Here is a 25,373-nt window from a genome sequence, read left to right as displayed (position 1 = left end):
ACTGCCTGTGCGAAGTCTGCACGTTCTCCCTGTATCTGTGTGGACTTCCTTCGGGTGCTCCGGTTTCCTCTGAAAGATGTGCTGGTTAAGTGCATTGGCCATGCTAAACAGGCGCGGAGTGTGGCGGCTAAGGGACCTTCAGAGTAACTGCATTGAAGTTTTAATATAAGTCTACTCATGACACTAATAAATAAATTTAAATTTCCCTCCTCCATGTGTTTCTTGGTCTACCTTCTTTTCTCTTTCTTTCTGTGAGGAAAGGGTATTAAAGAGTATGGAATCAAGTGCGGTGGTGGTGTGGGGGAGGGGAGATGTGGAGGGGGGGTTGCATGGGGGGGTAGTGATAGATGCAGTTAAGGTACGCAACAGCCATGATCTAATTGAATCACAAAATTGCCTTGAGCGGCACTCCTCACATTCCTTAAAGGCTAAAGGGATTTTTTCTTGTGTGAGTTCTCCACACCTAAATAATTGATTCCTTTTGGGATCAGTTAAAAAAAGTCAATTCGGATAAATAATATATTACTCTGATATAGTATACAATCTGACAACTGTCCCACAAGGCTTCAAGCTATTTATACAGTGAAGGTATGGCATTGACTATGAAAATTAATGAGAAGTCAGTGAATCAGGGTCCCATAAAAGATGGATTTTATTAATAGATATATATTATTCCATGGCATCTGACACAAAAGTTTTATATTACTTATAAATTTCTTAGCATTGAGAAGTATTTAATTACTGCATTGAACAGTTGATCTTCCAGCACTGAAAATTTAATATTGTTTTTAAAGCACTGAAAGATGTGTAACTTCTGTCTGTTTCCAGTTGTTATTTTTTATCTGTGCCAATTCTCAATGTCAAACCACAATGTGCCTGAAAACCTCCCCCCCACCCCACCCCCCACCCTCCGCATATATTTTCCCAGGGACGGAGAGAGCTAAATTTCAGCTGGTGAAATGCAATTTTTACGTCCCCTTTGTGCGTTTGGTTGCCTGGGGAAAATCGGAAAGCGGGAAGAAAAAAGATGAGAGGCTGGTAATGAAATAAAGGCATCTTTCTGCCCATATCGAGCTGTGGATTTATTACTAAGCTTCCAGCTCATACACTCTGTGTCAGCTTGTAATAACTTATTAAATAAGTTGGAGAGCAAGGTTAAGGCGTGGAGGATGTGGGCTGACAAGGCAAGATGGTGCACTTTATCCAGTTTGGAGTCATGATGGTTGAAGCCTTTGTGGGTGTAGAGGGATATGAGCCAAGTGCGGGCAATTGGGACTAGCTTAGGGGTTTAAAAGAAAAAGGGCGGACAGACGAGTTGGGCTGAAGGGCCTGTTGCCATGTTGTAAATCTCGATGGCTCAATGGGCCCGAATTTACCAACAATTTGCGCCTGCTTTCAGGCATGAAATCGTGGTAAAATCGGGTGTGAGGCCTTTATCGCGATCTGCACCCAAGTCCAAGCAGATCGCGACTTTACTGAGACCCGTGGACTCATTCGCGCCAAATCGGGCACAACGATGATGTAAATGCATTTGAATGAATTTAAATTGAATTAATGAACTGCCCGTCCCACTCTATCAGCATTTCCCCCTTTACCACTGTGTTCGCCGATCCAGGACCGTGCCGTTACGGTCCTGCTAAGTAAAAGTCTGAGTTGGGTTCTCCAGCCTCTGAAGAGGGCCTTCGTTCTTTCCAACAGCTCTCTGACTCAGATCAGCGGTAGGGGTGGGGGTGGAGGCGGGTCAGGACATTCTCTGGTTGGGGCGGGGGGGGGAGGAGGGGAGTGAGGTCAGATGGATCTCTGGTGAAGGGGAGGAGGGTAGTGAGGTCAGGTCGCTGTCTAGTTGGGGGGGAGGAGGGGAGTGAGGTCAAATCGTTGTCTAGTTTGGGGGGAAGGAGGAGGAGGGGGGGAATGAGGTCAGATCACTGTCTGGTTGGGGGGGGGAGGAGGGGAGTGAGGTCAGATCGCTGTCTAGTTTGGGGGGGAAGGAGGGGAGTGAGGTCAGATCGCTGTCTAGTTTGGGGGGGAAGGAGGAGGGAGGCAGGTCAGATGGATCCCTGGTGGGGTGGGGGGGAGCAGATGAATCTCTGGTGGGGGGGACAAATGGATCTCGGGTGGTGGGGGCAGGGGGCAGGGGGGTCCACTGCCACTCTGCGGACGATCGGTGGAGGGAAGGGGGGCAGGGGTGGCAATCATCTGGGTAGTGGGAGGGTGGATAAGAGGGGCAGTGATGTGTGTGTGTCTCCCTTATCCTCCCCCCATCACTACCCAGATCGATCACCACCCCTGCCCCTCTCCCCCACCAACCAATTGCCTGCAGGGTGGCGGCGGACCCCCCTGCCCCCCACCCCCGCAGAGATCCATCTGCCCCCCCCTCACTCCCCGAGATCCATCTGCTCCCCCACCTGAGATACATCTTACCCACCTCCCTCCTCCCTCCCCTCCCGAGAGACATCTTATCCGCCTCCCTCCTCCTCCCTTCCCCCCACCCACCCACCCACCCACCGAGATACACCCTCGCTCCCACTTTTCACTCCCAGGCCACTTTCTCCACTTTCTGCGGCTTGGGAGCGATCTGACACGGGTGTGCTTTTCCCATTTTTCTTCGAACTGCGCATGCGCGGTTCAGAGCACCGATCGTTCCAGCAGCGCTAAGCCCCACCTACAGCGTGAATCGGACTGGAGATGGCTGAGAGCGAATGGGGGCACCTGAAAACAGATTTCTGAGTTGGATCTGCGCTATGCCCAGACTTGGCGCTTAGAACGAAAATGGTAAAATCAGGCCCTAAGCAAGTTTGAAGTATGACATCATCTACCTTTTTGTCCCCCTCTTCCTCTCTACCTTCTTCCTTTGTTTTTATCCTTCCCTTCCTTCTGATACAGAAGCAAGGGAAAGGACAGTTAGGAAAGATTTTTGATTTGATTTATTGTTATCACATGTATTAGTATACAGTGAAAAGTATTGTTTCTGGCGCACTACACAAAGCATACCGTTCATAGAGAAGGAAAGGACAGAGTGCAGGATGTAGTGTTACTGTGATAGCTAGGGCGTAGAGAAAGATCAACTTAATACATAGTAGGTCCATTCAAAAGTTTGATGGCAGCAGGGAAGAAACCGTGGGGAAAAAAGATGGAAGGCAGTATATCCAGGATGTGTGGGGTCTTTAATCATTATTTTCTGACTCAGTGGGAAATGTAGACAGAGTCAATGGATTGGAGGCTGATTTGCAAGTTGGACTGGGCTTCGCTCAGGACTCTTTGCAGTTTCTTGCTATCTTGGACACAGCAGGAGCCATACCAAGCTGTGATACAACCAGGAAGGATGCTTTCTATGGTGTACCTGTATAAGTTGGTGAGAATCGTAGCAGACATATTGATTTTCCTTAGTCTCCTGAGAAAATAGAGGTGTTTTCTTAACTATAGCATTAGCGTAGAGGGACCAGGGCAGATTGTTGGTGATCCGGACATCTAAAAACCTGAAGTTCTCAACCATTTCCACTTCAACCCCATTAACGTATAATAAGTCTCACAACACCAGGTTAAAAGCCAACAGGCTTATTTGGAATCACGAGCTTTGGGAGCGCTGCTACTTCATCTGGTGAGTGGGGGTAGGTCAAACCTAAATCACCATTCATCTGATGAAGGAGCAGTGCTCCAAAAGCTCGTGATTCTAAATAAGCTTGTTGAACTTTAACTCATGATGTTGTGAGACTGGGGTGTGCCCACCCCAGTCCAACACCAACATCACCACATCATGGCTACCCGTTGATACAGGCAGGGGGCATGTCCTCCACTGAACTTCCTGAAGTTGCTGACTATCTCTTTCGTTGTACTGATATTGAGGGAAAGATTATTGTCATTGTTTCATCAAAAGATGTTATGGATACAAAGTATGTTGCCTTGAATGTTCTTGCATTCGATTTTCTTAATGTTGATGCCCTGCATGTTTCAATCTGCACAGTAACCCAGTCTGGTCCTTAGGGTTTGTGAAAATTTGAGGGTTATAGATAAGCCTAGTAGGTAGGGATATCATCAGCGCAACTTGTGGGCCAAAGGGCCTGTTTGTGCTGTAGTTTTTCTACGTTCTATGTTCTAAAACGGGGCTGCGTTCTTATCCATAGAGGACAGGTGTTTAGTATTTTTTTTTCCTTTCCTGGGAGGTGGGCATCGAGAGAAAGGTTAGCAATTTTTAAAAAATCATTCACAGGATGTGGGCATCATTGGCTAGGCCACCATTTATTGTGCATCCCTAAATTGCCCAGAGGAAGGTAGTGGTGAGCCACCTTCTTGAATGCAACTGAGTGACTTGTTAGACCATCTTAAAGGGCAGCTGCGTGTCAGTCACATTGCTGTGAATCTGAAATCACACAGCAACCAGATCGGAGAGGGTGACGGATTCCCTCGTCTAGGATGTGAATTTTACTGCAAATGTACAGGTGAGACCACACCTGGAGAATTGTGCGCAGGTTTATTGTTCTTATCTGAGGAAAGATGTCCTGGCATAGACGGAGTGCAGCGAAGGTTTACCAGGCCAATTCCTGGGACAGCAGGTCTGTCATATGAGGAGAGACTAAGTCAATTAGGATTATATTCATTGGAGTTCAAAGGAATGAGAGGATCTCATAGAAACATCTAAAATTCTAACAGGGTTAGACAAGGTAGATTTGGAGAGAATGTTCCCGATGGTGGGGGAGTCCAGAACTAAGGGTCATAGTTTGAGGATAAGGAATAAACCTGTCAGGACTGAGTTGAGGAGAAATTTCTTCACCCAGAGAGTGGTGAATGTGTGGAATGCATTATCGCAGAAAGTAATTGAGGCCAAAACCTTGTGTGATTTCAAGAAGAAATTAGATATTGGGGCTAAAGGGATCAAGGGATATGGGGGGGAAGGCAGGATTAGAATTTGATGACCAACCATGATCAGAATGAATGGCAGTGAAGGCTCGAAGGCCTGAGTGGCCTGCTCCTGCTTCTAATTTCTATGTTTTTTTGAGCTGCATGGGTTTTTACGATAAACTGGTCACCATGACTTATGTGAGCTTTTATTTCTGATGTATTTAATCAACTGAATGAATATTCCCAGCTGCCATTATGGGATGTGAACTTGCCTCTAGATCATTATCCAAGCCGTTGGATTGTTCGGCAAGTAATTAGCCTCCATACTACTGTTCTGGCTAATAAGGCAGCAGATCACCTTCCAATAACTTTGCTCATGGGATCGACCAGCACATAGCATCCATGAATACTTGGCCTGCACTGCTTTCAAACCATAGGCTGAAGAGAGGGAAGCTGGATATGATAACTTAATCAGGATCCTCGTCACACTTCCAGAACAATTTGAAGCACTCAAGTTCCTTTTAGTTTCTAATCTCCAGCAGTACCCAGAAGGCCAGCATGCCAGAGGTCTTCCATTCCTTGACCTGTGCTTAAAATTCCTGTTCATTTTTCAGGCGCAAAGGTTGATGGACATTTGTCTTTTATAGAACATAGAACATAGAACATTACAGCGCAGTACAGGCCCTTCGGCCCTCGATGTTGCGCCGACCAGTGGAACCAATCTAATGACCCTCTAACCTAAACTATTCCAATGTTATCCATATGCCCATCTACTGACTATTTGAACACCCTTAAAGTTGGCAAAGAAGAAGATGCATCAAGAAGATGCATTGTCCTGCTGCCATGGAGGAAAATCTCTTAGTGAAAGGGGAACTTTATGAATGATGCACAGCCACCATGATTAATTTCACTGAAATATCATTTAGGTGAGATTAACCATTTCATTGCTTGGGTGCATTTGTGGTTTAAATGGTGGAGAGTTAAAAGAACATAGAACAGAGAACATTACAGCGCAGAACAGGCCCTTCAGCCCACGATGTTGCGCCGACCAGTTACAAAACAATGACCCACTAACCTAAACCAATCCCTTTTCGTCCATAAACCTATCCACGGATCTCTTAAACGCCCCCAAACTAGGCGCATTTACAACTGCAGCAGGCAGGGCATTCCAATCCCTCACCACCCTCTAGGTAAAGAACCTACCCCTGACATCCGTCCTATAACTACCACCCTTTAATTTAAAGCCATGCCCCCTCGTGCTAGATTTCTCCACCAGAGGAAAAAGGCTATTACTATCCACCCTATCTAAACCTCTAATCATCTTATATGTTTCAATAAGATCCCCTCTTAGCCGCCTTCTTTCCAGCGAAAACAACCCCAAATCCCTCAGCCTCTCCTCATAGGACCTCCCCTCCATACCAGGCAACATCCTGGTAAACCTCCTCTGCACCCTCTCCAAAGCCTCCACATCCTTCCTGTAATGTGGGGACCAGAACTGCACACAGTACTCCAAGTGCGGCCGCACCAGAGTTGTGTACAGTTGCAACATGACGCTGCGACTCCTAAATTCAATCCCCCTGCCAATAAACGCCAAGACACCGTATGCCGTTAACTCAGTTCTTTTATTGTGAATGGGCCACACCAAATGGCTATGCTTTTTGGTTGGCATGAGAGGATGGGATAGTTTCACTCTCATTCCAAAATTCAATCCCCCTGCCAATAAACGCCAAGACACCGTATACCGTTAACTCAGTTCTTTTATTGTGAATGGGCCACACCAAATGGCTATGCTTTTTGGTTGGCATGAGAGGATGGGATAGTTTCACTCTCATTCCAGTGTAGAATGGGTGACAGCAAATTTCACATTGTCCTTCTCTCTCAGGCTTTTCTTCCATGATGGCCTATGGCACTATTGCTAAACAATTAATCCAGAAACTCAGCAAAAGTTCTAGGGACCTGGGTTTGAGTCCTGCCACAGCACATGGTGGAATTTGAACTCAATAAAAAAAGTCTGGAATTAAGAATCTACTGATGACCATGAGACTATTCCCAACTGACAGAAAAACCCATCTGGTTCATTAATATCCTTTAAGGAAGGAAATCTGCAGTCCCCTACCTGGTCTGGCCTACATGCGACTTCAGACCCACAGCAACATGACTAACTCTCAACTACCGTCTGAACAAGGGCGACTAGGGATGGGCAATAAATGCTAGATCTCCAGTGATGCCCATGTCCCAAAAATGAATAGAAAAAAGCTCGGACGTGAATGGGGATGGCGTGGGTGGGGGAGAGATGCTAGCTCAGCTGCCAACTCACCATCGCCCATCTAGGTGGCATATTGGCACAGTGGTTAGCACCTCTGTCTCACAGCACCAGAGACTGGGGTTCAATTCCCAGGTTGGGTCACCATCTATGTGGGGTTTGCACATTCTCCCCGTGCCTGTACGGGTTTCCTCCGGGTGCTCTGATTTCCTCTCACTGCCCAAAGATGTGCGGATTAGGTGTATTGGCCACACTAAATTGCGCCTTAGTGTGAGGGGAACTAACTAGGGTAAATGCATGGGCTTATGAGAATAGGGCCTGGATGGGAACGTGGTTGTTGCAGACTCAATGGGCTGAATGGCCTCTTTCTACACTGTAGGATTTTTATGATTCTTTGACTCTATGATCTTGGGCAGTTGCACAATGTCTAGATCAACCATCCCTTGGTGGTAAGGGATCCTTGATGTCTTGCTCTTGCTTGACATGTCAGGGAGACAGCGAGTATTATACTTTCCAAATGCTCTTTGTCTTCATTCCCCTGAATGGCTGGTGAAAACTCTCGCTGTTTGAGTTTCATTATTCAAATCATGCATTCCGAATCTTAGAACAATGGGTTGGCTGAACTCAAGTTAAAACTTCACAGGCCAGCGATTTAGTCATTTTGTAGTGGAAAGTAATTACTATACTCGAGTTAGCAACTGAGACATTCTGATTAAAACAGGTCAACAAGTCACTCGATCGAGGGACAAGTCCCATGTTGATTTGTTGAACGCTCTGCACACTTTCATTATCAATGGCAGCTGAATGGCAAGATCAGCTACATGTCTTCTCCCCAATGCAATTCTCCATTAAGAGTATGTTTGGGTTTCAGAGATGCAACACAACAGAACGCTCTCAGCTTTATCAATGCTTTCTGCTGAGAAGGAATTTAACAGCCTCGGTTTCAAAACGGTTTAAAGCCTTTTTTTTCCATATTGAAATCCTGAGGAAGATGAGAATTGGTCCTCAAACTCTATTCTGTCAAGGGTAAGACCCTTCAGCCTGCAGAAAATTCAGGAGAAATTATAAAGGGTGTGGAGGACATTTGCGAGGATATTGCCAGGACTGGAAGCTTATAGCTCTGTGGAACAGAGGTGACTGGGGACTGGGGGAGTCAGTGGGGGCAGATTCAATTCAGGTGCATCGCATGGTGAAGGACTGAGGTAGTGTGGAGAGGTAAGCAAACCTATTTTCCCTTAGCATGGAGAGATAATCCCTACGGCGCAGAAGGAGGCCATTCAGCCCATCAATCCTCCACTGACAACAATCCACCCAGGTTTCGTCCCCGTGACCCATGTATTTACCCTACTAATCCCCCTAACTCTAAGGGGCAATTTAGCCCGGCCTATCAACTTAACCCGCACATCTTTGGACTGTGGATGTAAACGGGAGCACTCGGAGGAAACACACATGGTGAGAATATGCAAACTCCACACAGACAGTGACCCAAGACTGGAATTGAACCTGGTTCTTGAGCGCTGTGAGGCAGCAGTGCTGACCACAATGCCACCATGTCACCCAGATCGGGGGGCAGTGAACACTAGCCACCCCTCAAGCACTGAACTCCGAGTTCAAGCATTTGGTGGCACTTTTTGAAGACAGGAAGAGTGCTAGAATTCCCAGGAAGCACAACATGTACCTGTGATGGGTCCCAATTATCCTGCCATGCTCGCTAATACTTATTTCAAATTGTTGTTTCATTCTAGCTTTATAGATATTTAACTGTTGAGCTAACAGCACAGCACTATAATTCTAAACACTAAAGAAATCCCACAAGCAATTAAAAACACTAACTGATAAATTAAATACTTACATTAACCATCAGCAGGAAATTACTTGTGCAGTTCTACTCTGTGCTAACTATAGAACAAAAAACAAAGAAAATTACAGAACAGGAACAGGCCCTTCGGCCCTCCAAGCCTGCACCGACCATGCTGCCTGACTGAACTAAAACCCACTACCCTTCTGGGGACCATGTCCCTCTATTCCCATCCTATTCATGTATTTGTCCAGATGCCCCTTAAAACTCAGTATTGCATCTGCTTCCACTTCCTCCCTTGGCAGCGGGTTCCAGGCAACCACCATCCTCTATGTAAAAAACATGCCTTGTACATTTCCTCTAAACTTTGCCCCTCGGACCTTAAACCTATGGCCCTTAATAATTAACTCTTCCACCCTGAGAAAAAGTTTCTGACTATCCACTCTGTCCATGCCTCTCATAATCTTGTAGACTTCTATCAGGTCGTTCATCAATTATGAGATTTTTCTCCCCCTCTCTTTGACTAATGTCTGCCACCCTTTGTTCTCTTGATAAATTCAAGTAATCTTTCTTCCACTCTCTTTATTTCTCGTTCTGTGTTTTTAAAGTCTATTTATTAGTGTCACAAGTAAGCTTACATTAACACTGCGATGAAGTTACTGTGAAACTCCTCTAGTCGCCACACTCTGATGCCTGTTCGGGTACACTGAGGGAGAATTTAGCATGGCCAATGCACATAACAAGCATGTCTTTCAGACTGTGGGAGGAAACTGGAGCACCCGGAGGAAACCCATGCAGTCACACGGAGAACTGCTCATAAACTTAGAATTAACAATAGCGAGGTTCCTTGTCGGCTTAAAAATATCAGAGGATGGATTATCAAAGTGCTTCTTAAAATGCAGATCTGCCTATTCAAGAAGGCCTCTGATTTGGGGACCAATGTGAATTTAACAATAGCAAGGCTGTTTGGATCACTTCAGATGAAGGACTGAAGATTTTGCTCTTTGCTGAGACTTCTGAAACTCTTCAGCATCGCGTCTCAAATCCTGAATAGGCCCAGACTGAAGCCATCTCTATGGCAACAACTTGGAGTGCGCAACGACGCTGGCACTCGATGGCTTCAGATGATGTCATGGATCCTGAGGCCAGAGTCTGTGCATTTTACACCCAGTGCCCGGTAACTAAGAGCAAACTGTGGTCTTTATTGTTTCGCCCAGTGCACTCCTTTTTATTCATCCTTCTGATAGTTGCACCTTTCCTTCCTGTGCCAGCTTCCTGATCCCAGCCGTGTCATTGTATCATTAAGATTGTCAAACCTGGCCAGGCACCACAAAATAAATAGTATCCTCATAAAGGGCGTGTAGGAACAGAGAGACCTGGGGGGCATAAATACAAATAAATCTTTGAATGTAGCAGGACAAGTTGGTGAATGCTGGTAAAAAGTCATATGGGATCATTGGCTTTATAAATAGAGGCATAGAGTACAAAGCAATGAAATTATGTTAAATCTAACTGTTGGACCTCAGCTTTGGCCAGAATCTTATGGAGGCAACCAGAGCTCCACATTCCCTCTTTTCAGGATGGCCTGCCATGTCTCGTTCCACTCAGGCATCCGACTGGCCAGCTGTGGGTCTTTTCCTGGCACCAAGGCCCCTGAGGAGGAAGTCCCACCTGCTAAGAGCTGTCAGCCAATCAAAGAACGCCTGAGGTGGTGTCTGCGCTCAGTAGTGGATCCGTGGTCACAGGCGAATGATGGCAGGAGTGGGTGGGGCTGCGGTGGGTATCGTGGGAAGGAGGGGAAGAGGGTCAGCAGCAAGGGCAGTGCCCACCCCTTTTCCATTGCCAGCTCCCTTGATCAGGCTCTGAGTGCTTTTGAATGAAGGTTCCTGCTTTGAATCTTACAAAAAACCCAGCATTGGTTTGCATGTCACATCCCCTGCAAGATGAGGACCCCAATAGCCATTGGGTTTAAACCTGTAGTGGTGGGGTGATGCTCGTGAATGAGCATTGATTGCCCACTGAAGGACTTCAATTGGCAACAGGGTGAGAAGACAATCCATGGGTGTGGAGACAGGAAGCTGGCATCCTGCCTGATTAAATGCTCCTCCCTTGAACCAAACTCATCATGGGGGAGTGGGGTGGGGTGTGCGTTGGTAAAAGATTCGCGCTATTGATGACTAATTCTGGAGACAACATCTCAGGATTGATGTCAGGAATTTGTTGAGGCTACACAGGAGAATCATAGAATCATAGCATCATAGAATCCTTACAGTGCAGAAGGAGCCATCGAGCCTTCCCTGACCACAATCCCGCCCAGATCCTATCCCCTTGCATTTACCCTAGTTAGTCTCCCTGACACTAAGGCACAATTTAGCATGGCCAACCCACCTAACCCGCACATTTTTGCACTGTGGGAGGAAACCGGAGTATCCAGGGGAAACCCACACAGACATGGGGAGAATGTGCAAACTCCACACAGATAGTGACCTGAGGCCGGAATTGAATCGGGCCCCTGGCACTGTGAGGCAGCAGTGCTGATCACTGTACCACTGTACCACCCCAAATATTCACTAGAATAGTTCCAGGGATGTGGGATTCCTGTTGTAGAGAAGCAGACACCCTTACACATTCAGCAGAGATGAGATGTAATAAAGGTGCTCAAAATCATGAGGGGGCTTGAAGAGTAAGTAGGAAGCAGCTGTTGCCACCAGCTGGCAGGAAGATTGATAACCAGAGACCACAGATTGAAAGCAATTGGCAAATTAATTAGTGGGTGGAGAATGGGGAGAACTTTATTCACAGTTGTTATGATCTGGAATACATTGTCTGAAGCAGATTCAATTGTAACATTCAAAAGGAATGGAATAAACCTATTGCAGGAGTAACAGGAAAGATTTCAGGGTGTGGGGCTAAGGGGAGTGAGATGAATAGCTCTTTCTGTATGCCAGCACAGACACAATCGGCTGAAGGCCTTCCTTCTGTGCTGTATGTTGTAGATGACAATGCACCTTTTGCTTTTAATCATATGATGGCAGTTTATCTTTCATACAAGATTATGGGGCAGAAAATCATGCTGGAATGGAATGGAACTCAATGGAAAGAAAATTGAGGGAGTGAGTGCGAGGGAGAATGTAGCTAGTGGCTAAAGCCAGTACCCTCCATTCTGCATTGTCTCCAAGGCTGGTTTCTAGTGCCCCATTTATAAGCCAGGATTGTCAGAATAGTCATGGTGGAGTGTGTGGGGAATATTCAGGGGTGGGATAACCACAAGCTCTGAATGAGATATATGAAATGCTAATTTGTTTGGAGCAGCAGCGAATCATTGGACATTTGGTCAGAACCCGAAGGAAGCTGAGAGAATTCCAAAGGAGAGTCTCCAGAGTCATGAAACTTTATTTTCCTCGCCCAATTAGACTTCTTTATTTTTCCACACAGTTTTGGGGTCAATCAAAGTCTGTCCTGGTGTCACAGAGCTCTCCAGCTCCACTGGCCTGTTTCCTTCCAGAATAATCTCACCTTGGCAGCTAAAGGAAAGAGTGGATGGGGATTTGCGATGTTAGTCTGACGGGGTTGGGGACTCTTCAAGCTGGCAGAGCCAGCTGTACAGAGATTGGGGGTCGCTTTTAAGGGGCGCCTAGATCCAAATAGAAAGATAATTCCCACAACCCCTTACTTACCCCCTCTCCTCCCCGATCATCAGGGACTGTCCCAAACACTACTACCCCAGTGATCATCATTCCCATCACCTTCACTCTTCAGTGTCTGCTCTTTCCCCCACCACACATTAATGAGCGCCCCCGCCTCTCTCAATAGGGATCCTACTTGGGTCTGTCCCAGGCAGTGTCCCCTAATACAGGTTGGCACTACCAACTCAGCACCTGGCAGTGCTAACCTGCGCTGAGAGCATTGTCAGCACACTGCTTGGCCATGTCCTTCTCCCCCAGGGCCTACACTAACCTTGGTGCTCCCATATTCATGTGTGAGACATGGGTGGCGCCAGCTGCACAGCATTCATTGCCCATCCCTAGTTGCCCTTGAGAAGGTGGTGGGGAGCTGCAGTCCATGTGCACGTGGGTTGACCCACAATGCCGCTAGGGAGGGAATTCCAGGATTTTGACCCAGTGACTGCAAAGGAGTAATGACATATTTCCAAGTCAGGACAGTGAGTGGTTTGGAGGGGAGCTTGCAGGTGGTGGTGTTCCCATGTATCTGGTGCTCTTGGATGTGGAGATGCTAGTGTTGGACTGGGCACAGTAAGATGTCTCACACACCAGGTTAAAGTCTAACGGGTTTATTTGGAATCACGAGCTTTCAGAGTGCTGCTCTGGATCAGGTGATGAAGGAGCAGTGCTCCGAAAGTTTCTGATTCCAAATACACCTATTGGACTTTAACCTGGTGTTGTGAGACTTCTTACTGCTTCCAGATGGAGGTAGTTGTGGTTTTGTAAGGTGTTGTCTAAGGATCTTTGCTGAATGAGAATTCAGTGAGGAATGGGGCTGGGGCGGGGGGCACTGCGTGCGGGGGGACTGTGGTGTAATTTGGTAAGGGGACAAGTAAATTATCAGCAAATTTCTTAAAATGCCTTAAAATCAGACTCGATTATGACCATATCTATTGTGGCCTCAGCAGAATGCTGCATGGAATGCAACAGAGGCAGGAGGTTACTTCAAAATCGGGAAAAGCGATCTTGCTGGTGAGATTCTCAGAGTGTTTCAGTGTTTACAGGGAGTTCCCAGAGTGTTTCAGTGATTACAGGGAGTTCCCAGAGTGTTTCAGTGTTTACAGGGAGTTCCCAGAGTGTTTCAGTGTTTACAGGGAGTTCCCACAGTGTTTCAGTGTTTACAGGGAGAGCCCAGAGTGTTCACAGGGAGTTCCCAGAGTGTTTACAGGGAGTTCCCAGAGTGTTTCAGTGTTTACAGGGAGTTCCCACAGTGTTTCAGTGTTTACAGGGAGAGCCCAGAGTGTTTACAGGGAGTTCCCAGAGTGTTTACAGGGAGTTCCCAGAGTGTTTCAGTGTTTACAGGGAGTTCCCAGAGTGTTTCAGTGTTTACAGGGAGTTCCCAGAGTGTTTCAGCGTTTACAGGGAGTTCCCAGGGTATTTCAGTGTTTACAGGGAGTTCCCAGGGTGTTTCAGTGTTTACAGGGAGTTCCCAGAGTGTTTCAGTGTCTACAGGGAGTTCCCAGAGTGTTTCAGTGTTTACAGGGAGTTCCCAGAGTGTTTCAGTGTTTACAGGGAATTCCCAGAGTGTTTCAGTGTTTACAGGGAGTTCCCAGGGTGTTTCAGTGTTTACAGGGAGTTCCCAGAGTGTTTCAGTGTTTACAGGGAGTTCCCAGAGTGTTTCAGTTTTACAGGGAGTTCCCAGAGTGTTTCAGTGTTTACAGGGAGTTCCCAGAGTGTTTCAGTGTTTACAGGGAGTTCCCAGGGTGTTTCAGTGTTTACAGGGAGTTCCCAGAGTGTTTCAGTGTTTACAGGGAGTTCCCAGAGTGTTTCAGTGTCTACAGGGAGTTCCCAGAGTGTTTCAGTGTTTACAGGGAGTTCCCAGAGTGTTTCAGTGTTTACAGGGAGTTCCCAGAGTGTTTCAGTGTTTACAGGGAGTTCCCAGAGTGTTTCAGTGTTTACAGGGAGTTCCCAGGGTGGTTCAGTGTTTACAGGGAGTTTCCAGAGTGTTTCAGTGTTTACAGGGCGTTCCCAGAGTGTTTTAGTGTTTACAGGGAGTTCCCAGAGTGTTTCAGTGATTACAGGGAGTTCCCAGAGTGTTTCAGTGTTTACAGGGAGTTCCCAGAGTGTTTCAGTTTTACAGGGAGTTCCCAGAGTGTTTCAGTGTTTACAGGGAGTTCCCAGAGTGTTTCAGTGTTTACAGGGAGTTCCCAGAGTGTTTCAGTGTTTTCAGGGAGTTCCCAGGGTGGTTCAGTGTTTACAGGGAGTTTCCAGAGTGTTTCAGTGTTTACAGGGCGTTCCCAGAGTGTTTTAGTGTTTACAGGGAGTTCCCAGAGTGTTTCAGTGATTACAGGGAGTTCCCAGAGTGTTTCAGTGTTTACAGGGAGTTCCCAGAGTGTTTCAGTGTTTACAGGGAGTTCCCAGAATGTTTCAGTTTTACAGGGAGTTCCCAGAGTGTTTCAGTGTTTACAGGGAGTTCCCAGAGTGTTTCAGTGATTACAAGGAGTTCCCAGAGTGTTTCAGTGATTACAGGGAGTTCCCAGAGTGTTTCAGTGTTTACAGGGAGTTCCCAGAGTGTTTCAGTGATTACAAGGAGTTCCCAGAGTGTTTCAGTGATTACAGGGAGTTCCCAGAGTGTTTCAGTGTTTACAGGGAGTTCCCAGAGTGTTTCAGTGTTTACAGGGAGTTCCCAGGGTGTTTCAGTGTTTACAGGGAGTTCATAAGAACATAAGAACATAAGAAATAGGAGCAGGAGTAGGCCATCTAGCCCTTCGAGCCTGCCCCGCCATTCAATAAGATCATGGCTGATCTGTTGTGGCTCAGTTCCACTTTCCCGCCCTCTCCCCATAACCCTTAATCCCCTCTCTTATCAAGAACCCATCAACCCGCTTCTTAAAAATATTTAGCGAGGCAGCCTCCACCACTTCAACGGGCAGAGAATTCCAGAGATTCACCACCCTTTGAGTGAAGAAGTTCCTCCTCAACTCCGTTCTAAACCGCCTCAGTTCCCAGAGTGTTTCAGTGATTACAGGGAGTTCCCAGAGTGTTTCAGTGATTACAGGGAGTTCCCAGAGTGTTTCAGTGATTACAGAGAAGGGAGATGGTGTTGCTGCATTACAGGGGATAAATGAGGGGACATTGGTTACTTTTTTGAAACTTGGAGAATGACAGTGTCTTGCAGATTCTCAGGTTTGTCCGCTGCCTCCGCTTCACTATCAGCACAGAAATGCTCTTCCACTTCCGTGGCCAGGTCGAGTGCAAGCTCCTCAGATTGTGTGAGGATTCTGAGCTCCGACATTTGTCTAGCTGAGCATGCTTGCTCACACTTGTCATGGTTGATTTTGTCCTGCAATGACACAGACAGGGTGAGTGTAGCTGGGCATGTTGACATTTAAGATGGTCACGAGGTGTGGCAGGGGTGGATTTTGAGTGGGAGCTGGAGTGTGAGGAGAATGAGAATGAGTGGGGGGCGGTGGAGCATGGTGATCGCAGGAGGGGGGAGGAGGATCTCCTTACAGGTGTTGGCAAGTGACTGGATGAGATGAAGATGGGCGGGGTGGGGGGAGGTGGGTGTGCAAAAAGGTCCAGAAAAGACTGCATGTTGCTGACTTACCCTGGCTGAATGAAGAATATTGTTCATTGTCTTGTAGGACTGCTGTCCTGGCGTGTTTTGCAGTGAGCTAGCACTTATCCGAGCTGTCACTGCATCCCAGTTGGGTGCACTGACCTTAGTGAAAGGCCTTCTCCTGGAACAAGGGTAGAGTGTATTCCACATCTGTTACATTCCAACCAGCATTCTGCTGAGGGCTCCTTCTGAGCTGTTGTGGGCTTCCTGGCTGCCATCCCCTGTGGTCACTGTGGAGCAAGTGCTGGGGACCCTTTTATAAGCAGCTCCCCAGTGACTGCCACAATTAAGTTGAGCCACGGCGGATGAATCAGAGGGAGGCTGCTATGGGCATGGTGTGATTTTCATGGACATAAAAGCCTTTGTTAATGAGGCTCAAGATTCATTTCGAAATTATACCAGAGTCATCAGCGGGGTTGACTCCATTTTTGTCACTGGAACCAACACATTACCAAATTCTGATAAGATTGCCGCCATTGTCTTTGATGCGAGGCTATGGATGCTAACATGTGTTTTTGTAAGGGATTAAGTAGATGAGTAACATGTTTGTTTTTATAAGGGCTTTAATGGTTGAAAAATTTTGAATGTATTGAATAGGTTTTTTTATGAACAAGAGAGCAGAATTCTGCCCTCTGATGGCAGGATCAATAGTGGAGTGAAGGAGAATTTGGCGAGAGGCTCCAAGTTTGGTTTCAGGACTGCTTGACTTTACATCGGGATGTTATGATAGTGCCCAACATAGTATATTGGAAAGTTGCACTGCAGGTTTGTAGGAAACTGATATGTTTCCTGCTAATGGGATGAAAATGAGACCCAACCAGAGTGTTCCCTCACACTGGATTCCCCATTACATCACTGGGAAAGCACATCAGTCCAGAACGGACCTGAATCAACCTGGTGTGAAATGTTCCCTTGGAAGGAACTCTTCAAATGCAGACAATAAAAATATAACAAAACTTACTCCAACTTGTAAATCAAAGAAAAGGTAATAAATAAACTTCATTGCTCCAAACCTGGGGCCAATCCAAGCTCCCCCCAGTTCCAAACAGGTTCTTATCTATAGTGAGTCAGCTGACCATCATATCATTCCGTAATTGGTTCCATGGTTTACTGAGTCAGCTGACCCTTACAGCTTGTTACCATTGGTCACATTACATCCAATACAAAATTGTCACTGGTTAACATGAAAATGTTGGGACTTACCTGAAGAAGGCCTGGCGTGGTGGCGTGGTGGCGTGGTGGGGGGGGTGGGGGGGGTGGGGGGGGTGGGGGGGGGGGGTTGTTGGCAGGGGGTGGGGAGGAGTCAGTGCAGTTTGGGATAGAGGTTGCCCTTGACCCTGACTCTAGCAGGCCCTCCAGCAGTGGGTGGGGTGAATATCTATCAAGTGCACCTTCCAGTTGTACTGTTTTCCAGGAGCTCCATTTTCTTTCTTCAGGAGGTCCAGCTTATTCTTTTAATGGTGGCAGCGCAGCTGATATTGGTTGCCTTTTCAATATGGCACCCAGGCCTGATGATGGGAGGTGCAACATTGAGACTGTTCCACCACCGTGCAAAACCCCCAGATGCATAATTGATGATGCTGGGGATTGAAGATATCACGTGATTTCTCATTGATATCTGCAGCAGCAAACACTCCCCGTCCCCACTGGGACTGTGCAATAGTCACTTAGAACTTCATTCAATTTCATCTCAGAATGACTCCTGTGGGTATTGGGTGAGTTGGCATGGAGGGTGGAAGGGAAAAAGGTAGTGGGTGAGGAGCATAGATTGCATAAATTGGCACAAAGTTGGTATGGGAAATATAAAGGGCCGTGGGGTTGGCTGGAAGGGAATAGGTTGGTAGGAAGGGTTTAAAAGGATTGCAGAGGGTCATAAGGTGGCATGAGTTTATGTGTATTGGCTGTGGGCAGTGTATAGACACAGAGGAAGGCAGTTCATATAACTGGCATTCATAGAATCCTATGAAGAAGGCCATTCAGCCCACTGAGTCTGCACCGACCACAATCCCATCCAGGCCCTATCCCCTTAACCTCAGGTATTTACCTTACTAATTCCCCTGACACTAAGGGGCAATTTAGCTTGGCCAATCCAGCTAAACGCATATCTTTGGACTGAGGGAGATTATCTTCAGCATCTTTCTTCCTGGTCTTTGAGAAGAAATGTTTCTGCATTCTAGGTCTGCACAAAGAATGGCAGATAGAAAACATCCAATGCCTGGTAGCCTTTCTAATTAAGGAGCAACAGAAATGCAAAGAATCCCCAAGGACCATGATAATGAAAAATTCAATCACAATTCCTACTAATAGGGAAAAATAAACCTTTGCTGAACAACCTTCTTAAAGTTCATTGATTAGACTCACAAATAGGCTTTTTCACACTGCAATGAAGTCACTGTGAAAATCCCCTAGACATCATTTTCTGGTGCCTGTTCACTGAGAGATAACTTAGCATGACCAATGCATCTAACCAGCGCATTCTTTGGACTATGGGAGGAAACCAGAGTACCTGGAGGAAACCCACGTGGCCACGAGGAGAATGTGCAAACTCCACATTGACTCAGTGAGCCAAGCTGGGAATCGAGTTCAGATCCTTGGTGCTGTGAGGTAGCAGTGTGCCACTGTGCTGCTATATGTGGGAGAGGATGTGATGGCAGGGGACTGAGGAGCAGAGGGCTGTTTTATGTATGTTTTTAACAGCCTTTCAACTCTGGCCCACTGATACATTCATTTACCAACAAACACGCTCCTGACACATCTCAGGCAGTGACAGATCTTTCAGATATTTGACTCAACCCCATCTCGCGATTTATGCCCTTGAAGCACTTTGTTGCGTAGAGACTAGAGAAGCAGGGGGGGATTTGAGCTAATAAGGTGAAGGGGGAGATTTAATAGAGGTGTTCAGAATCTTGAAGAGTTCTGACATAGAAGATAGAATGAAAAAATCTCCACTGCCGTGAAGGTCAGTAACCAGAGGACACAGAGTTAAGATAATTGGCAAATAAAAGTAGAGATAAAGAATAACATTTTATGCAGCAAGTTGTTACAATCTGGATTGCACTGGCTATCGGAATGCTGACAGCAGATTTAAGAGAAGCTTTCAAAAGGGAATTGGATAAATACTTGAAAAGGAAACATTGGCACAGCTTGGTGGCAAGAGCAGTGGATGTGAAACTAATTGAAAGAGCCAGTGCAGACACAATGGGATGAATGGCCTCCTTCTGTGCTGTTTCATTCTCCGTTGGGGCCGATTCCTTTACAACAATGACTCACCCATCTCAAAATCTATCTTTTCAACTGTTTCTCCTAATGGTCCCACTCACTCTCTCTGAGATCTGTATCCTTTATTTAGAATCCCTACAGTGCAGAAGAAGGACATTCGGCCCATCGAACCTGCACCGACAACAATCCCACCCAGGCCCTGTTCCTGTAACGCCACATACTTAACCTACCAATCCTCCTGACAACCCCCTCACACTAAGGAGCAATTTAACATGGCCAATCACCCTAACCGGCACATTTTTATACTGCGGGAGGAAAGCCGAAGACCTGAAGGAAACCCACGCAGACACAGGGAGAATGTGCAAACTCCACACAGTCACCTAAGCCAGGAATCGAACCCAGGCTCTTGGCGCTGTGAGGTAGTAGTGCTAATCATTGTGCCACCGTGCCACCCTGTTAAAAGAACCACACGATGGACAGTCATAGCTGGACTGTCTCATGTGGCAGTCTCCAAGAAATCGCTTTGTGCTTGGAAAGAATGGGAATCATCACCCCGATGGTTAATGAAAGGGAGAATTCCCCCTTTAAACTGTGATTAGAAATAATGGGCTCAGAATCTAAGAGTAAATCTATTTGTGAAAAAAAGACAGAAGTCATGTCACTCCTCTCACCTGAACATAAATTGTTTTTTAACAGCTGTACCAGTGGAAGCAGCTGGATGTCTCTCTGATGGTAATTCCGTAATGCAGTGTGTTAAAAAATCACAAATTGTTCGGAATCACTAAGCAGCTAAAAATACCATAACTTTTCTTAAAAAGGAGACACTAATCTAATTAAAATGCAACTAATTGAGGATACAAATCAGAGATGTGGTTAGATCTGAAATTTCCTGAAATCTTACTGTCACTAAGGATGCTGCAGAGATCTGTCTCAGCGTCAATGATCTAATCTGGCACTCGGCTTCCTACAGGCACCAATTTAGAAGGAGAACAATTTAAGTGCTTGCTGAATTCCCCATCTCCATGGCTCAGCCTTTTATTCTTTCCACTCCTTGCTGATAATCCCACACGCTATCTGCCCTGCTGGCCCATTAGTGCAGAACTGCGGATCTAAACATATTCATCGTCCAACATAAGAATATGCAGAATTGGACATGAATGCACATATAATTGGATCACTCACAGAATCTTATACATCAATACCTTCAGCACAGGGCATGTGGATTTTTGACAAATCAGTCCTGTGCTCAGCTAGGTTCCACATTCTGATTACACACAAAACCTGATGCATGAACACAGAATATTCAGGTTACACAACACCCTAGTGCTCGCTGTCTGAAATTGGCTCACAATTTCAATCTAAGAACTCTCATTCTTGTTTTCAAATCCCTCCAGGCACTCACCTCCTCCCTATCTCTATAACTTCCTCCAGCTGTACAACCCTCCAACAGCAGCACTGTGGCACAGTGTTTAGCACTGCTACTTCACGATGCCAGGGATCGGGTTCGATCCCCTGCCTGGGTCACAGTCTATGTGGAGTCTGCACATTCTCCCTGTGTCTGCGTGGGTTTCCTCCAGGGTGCTCCAGTTTCCTCCCACAGTCTGAAAGACATACTAGTTAGGTGCATTGGCCATGCTAGTTTCTCCCTTGGTGTATCCAAACAAGCGCTGGAGCGTGGCGACTAGAGAATTTTCGCAATAACTTCATTACCGTGTTAATGTAAGCCTACTTGTGACTAATAAATAAACATTAAACTTTATTAGTACTGCTACCTCACAGCGCCAGGGACCTGGGTTCAGTTCCAGCCTCAGGTAACTGTCTATGTGGAGTTTGCACATTCTCCACGTGTCTGCATGTGTTTCCTCCAGTTGCTTCAGTTTCCTCCCACAATCCAAAGATGTGCTTGTTGAGTCAATTGGCCATACTAAATTGCCCTTAGTGTCAATGAGATTAACAGGATAAATACATAGGATTACTGGGTTAGGGCCTGGGTGGGATTATTGTTGGTGCTGGATTGATGGACTGAATGGCCTCTTTCTGCACTGTAAGGATTCTATGATTCTATGATCTCTGTGCTCCTCCAATTCTGGTCTACTGCATATCCCCAATTTTTTTTTATCATGTATCAATTATCAAGACTGTTATTTGGAGTGCCTTGTTGAACAGGGCTGAATTATGTAGCTTGAGAAAAGTAAAGGTTAGATATAGTCATTTATTAGTACTGAGCTTGGATACTGAAAAAAAAAGACATGACAAAGCCTTTTACCTTGCACTCATCAGGACATGATGCAAGAATACCAATATAAGGAAAAGAGAGCAATTTATACTATATAAGTCAATGAATGGCTGTCACATTTTATTTTGCTGAAACAGGTACAATGTGTGCACATGTTCTTTCTGTCTACAAAGAACAAGGCTCTACTTATTAACATATGACAGCAATTGCTGATTCATTCCTCAGGGCAATGCCTTGACCAATCAAGATCAAGCTGCTGGTTTAAATTTGAATTAGTGCTTGGCAGTTAACTGTCAGCCACTATCAACTGGTGCATTATCCTGCAAACACCTCTACCAGTCAGAGTCCAATTGTCAAACAATCACCACTCTCTCATTATAAAATATAAACTGTTGTTTTCCCCCTATATTGGCATTCATGCGCCTTGTCCTGGTGAGTGCAAAATGAAAGCTTCAACATGTCTCTTTTTTGAACAATATTAAAGACTAGAAAGTTTTGAAATGGGCAGTTGGAGAGAACACAAAAACAATGAAGAAGTTCTTAAGATGGTGGAAGGGGCAAGAGTTGTATCATGAGGTATAACGATGAGGGAGCCTTGAATCACAATGTGATTTAAGGAAAGACCAACTATATACAATCAAGGCCATCACAGATACAGGGCAGTGTCTGTTTGATTGTTTCCTCTTCAATGCCTTGAAAGTTTGCAGAGCCCTTTCTGCTCAACAGTTGGAAACAGGGTGGTAAGGGGCTATCTGTTTGTGTTAGATGCTATTTCTTCTGACAGTGTTGAAACTTTTCAGCTGTAACAATGGTGCTGTTGTCAGAAATGATTACCTCTGGTATGCTGTGAATTGGTCAAATTTGTTGCAGCTTGAGCACAGTGGCTGACGGGGTCATGGATCTCATGATTTGCACATCAAGCTACTTCAAGCAGGAATCCACCATGATCAAAAACATCATCCAATGAACCAGCAAATCAATGTGGAGCCTTGTCTAGGGTCACTGTCAGGAGTGTAAGTTTGCTGTGGGCAGGAGAGACTACTGCATTTGACAATGCTGGCAAGAGTTGACCACAACTTCTATCTCCTCCTCAATTCCTGGCCATCAAATGTAGCTCCTAGCCAACATCTTATCTTGGTCTGCCCAGGATGTACTCTGTCAGCACCTGCAGGAGTAGTTGTCGCAGGGGCAGGTACTATCACTTGGCTCCCCCACAAAAGCACTCTGTCTTCACTGCTGATTTCATCCCTACGCCTCATATTGGGCTGGACTTGTTCAGACTTGTCAAAATGCTAGCCTGTCAAAACCATTCTCTTAGTTTTTGAAAGGACTGGATCCCACCGAGTTCATATCTTGATGTGGGCCGATGAAATGGGAGTGTCCAGAAAATTCAAAGCAAGAACGATCTCTGTGGAACAGGAGGCAAAGATACTATCTGTGGTAGTGGAAGGTAACTTAGAGCATCGGCATTAGAGATCCATGTCCGTGGATTATGCTAAAATGTGTGGCTATAAGCTGCCAAAAGTAAGGCCCATCTTTGTACCCAATGTGATCAACGGGACTGGTTTATTTTCATGGAATAACTCTAGCAATGGCTTATGATCCAAGCTGATGGTGAATTGGTGGCCATACACATACTGATCAAGCTTTTTAACAGTGAATATAGCTATTGGACTCTCCTCAAACTGAATATCCTCTTTCGGCATCAGACATGTTCCCAGAAGTAAAGGCGGCAGGCTGCACCATGCCATCTGCCATCTTATGAGAAAGTACACCCTTATACCATAAAATGATGCATCATGTGTCACTATTATTTGCCTGCGTAGTTCAAAATGGACAAGAAAGGTAGATAATTATAGGTTCTGTTTTATTTGTTCAAAGTCTTTCCCCTGAGAACCATCCCATTGTCAGCATTGTTTTTTAGAAGTTGGTGTCAGAGTGCCAAAATGGTCGACAAGTTGGGTAAAAAGCAGCCATAATAGTTGACCATCCCTAAGAAGTACTTCAATTCTATTACATTCTTCAGTGCAGGCCCCTCTTTTATTGCCTTTACCTTTTCTTCTCATAGGAGCAAGCATTTTGCATTGATTCTGAATTCTAAATATGTGACTCCATTGGGCTAAAAAGCACATTTTTCCCTTTTCAAGTGGACACCAGCTTCTTTGAAAGTTTTGGGGACTTCCTCCAGATTGGTCCAATGCTCTTTGAGTGACATGCATGTTATTAAGACATCACCCAGAGCTCTTGGGATCCCCTGCAGAAGGTTTTCCATGAAAGATAGCGCAGGCAGATGAAGTGTCAAACTGTAACCTTGAACATTGGAACATTGGGCAGCATGGTAGCACAGTGGTTAACACTGCTGCTTCACAGCTCCAGGGTCCTGGGTTCAATTCCCAGTTTGGTCACTGTCTGTGTGGAGTTTACACATTCTCCTCATGTCTACGTGGGTTTCCTCCGGGTACTCTGGTTTCCTCCCACAGTCCAAAGATGTGCGGGTTAGGTTGAATGGCCATACTAAGAAATTGCCCCTTAGTGTCCAGGGATGTATAGGTTAGAGGGATTAGTGGGTATATTATGTAGAGATATAGGGGTAGGGCCTGGGTGGGATTGTGTTCGGTGCAAACTTGAAGGGCCTCTTTCTGCACTGTAGGGTTCTATGATTAAGCCCTTGAGTGTATTAAAGATGACAAATTTCCTTGCGTCTTCTTCCAGTTCAAGCTGTTGGTGTGCATGACTTAAGTCCAATTTTGTGTACTTGAGACCTCCTGCCAGTTTAACATAAATATCTTCCATCCTGGGATAGGACATCTATCTACTTGGGTAGTTCTGGTCACCATCAGCTTGTAATCATCACAAATTCTCAAGTTTGCTTTTAACGCTGAGAATATGGGTGCAACCCACTCTGAGAATTGTAGCTGTTAATTATTCCTAGGTCTTCCGACCCACTTCAATTCTACCTTAGCCTTTTGATGTCGGACATAGGGGATAGGCTAAGTTCTGAAGAATTTGGCATTTACCCAGGATTCACATAATATTTGCCTTAACTCCCCGTATGCACCCTAGCTCTCTTTGAGAAACTGCTTGATACAAACAGAAGAGCTATTGGAAAACTCCATCCATTGTGCTGAATATTTCCAGCAAATTCAATTTCTTTCGCTTCAGCCATCTTGCCCCATTAGGCTAGGCCTCTGTCCTTTCACTACCACCAGGGGTAGCTGACTAGATTGGTGCTACTAAACCATTGGTGTTGACATTAAGCCCAATATCTTCAGTGCCTCCCCCGTATAGGTTGCCAACTTTGCCATGGTATTGCTGAGCCTCAAAGGTCCATGCAAGAACTTGTAGGTTTGTTCACTTATTACTATGGCCGAAACATGTGTATGAATCTCCAAAGTTAACCATAGGAAAAATGTTGATGGGGTGGTGGGGGGAGGGTGTTTTGTTTAACTTTACAACATTAAACTTAAAAACATCAAACTCCTCTTTGAATCTTCCTCAATTTTGTTCACTGGAGTCCTCGTTTAATTTTTTGGAAACTATGCACTGTCTGTTTGGCTCTGCTTCTGGCTTGCATGTGGCCCTTTCTATTGCATCTGAAACAAATGAACTCTTTACATTCGCATCTGTCTTGGGGCTGGTCTTCCCTCACAACAATAACACTTGTAAAACCTGTGCAGCTGAAGATTTCTCTATCGTCTCTTAGGCTCTGCTGGGTCCTCACTATCGGTATTCTTAAC

Source organism: Carcharhinus amblyrhynchos, chromosome 6 (assembly GCF_965287045.1).
Source record: "Carcharhinus amblyrhynchos chromosome 6, sCarAmb.v2.hapA, whole genome shotgun sequence".
Taxonomy (NCBI): Eukaryota; Metazoa; Chordata; class Chondrichthyes; order Carcharhiniformes; family Carcharhinidae; genus Carcharhinus; species Carcharhinus amblyrhynchos.
Note: the sequence above shows the minus strand (reverse complement) of the source record.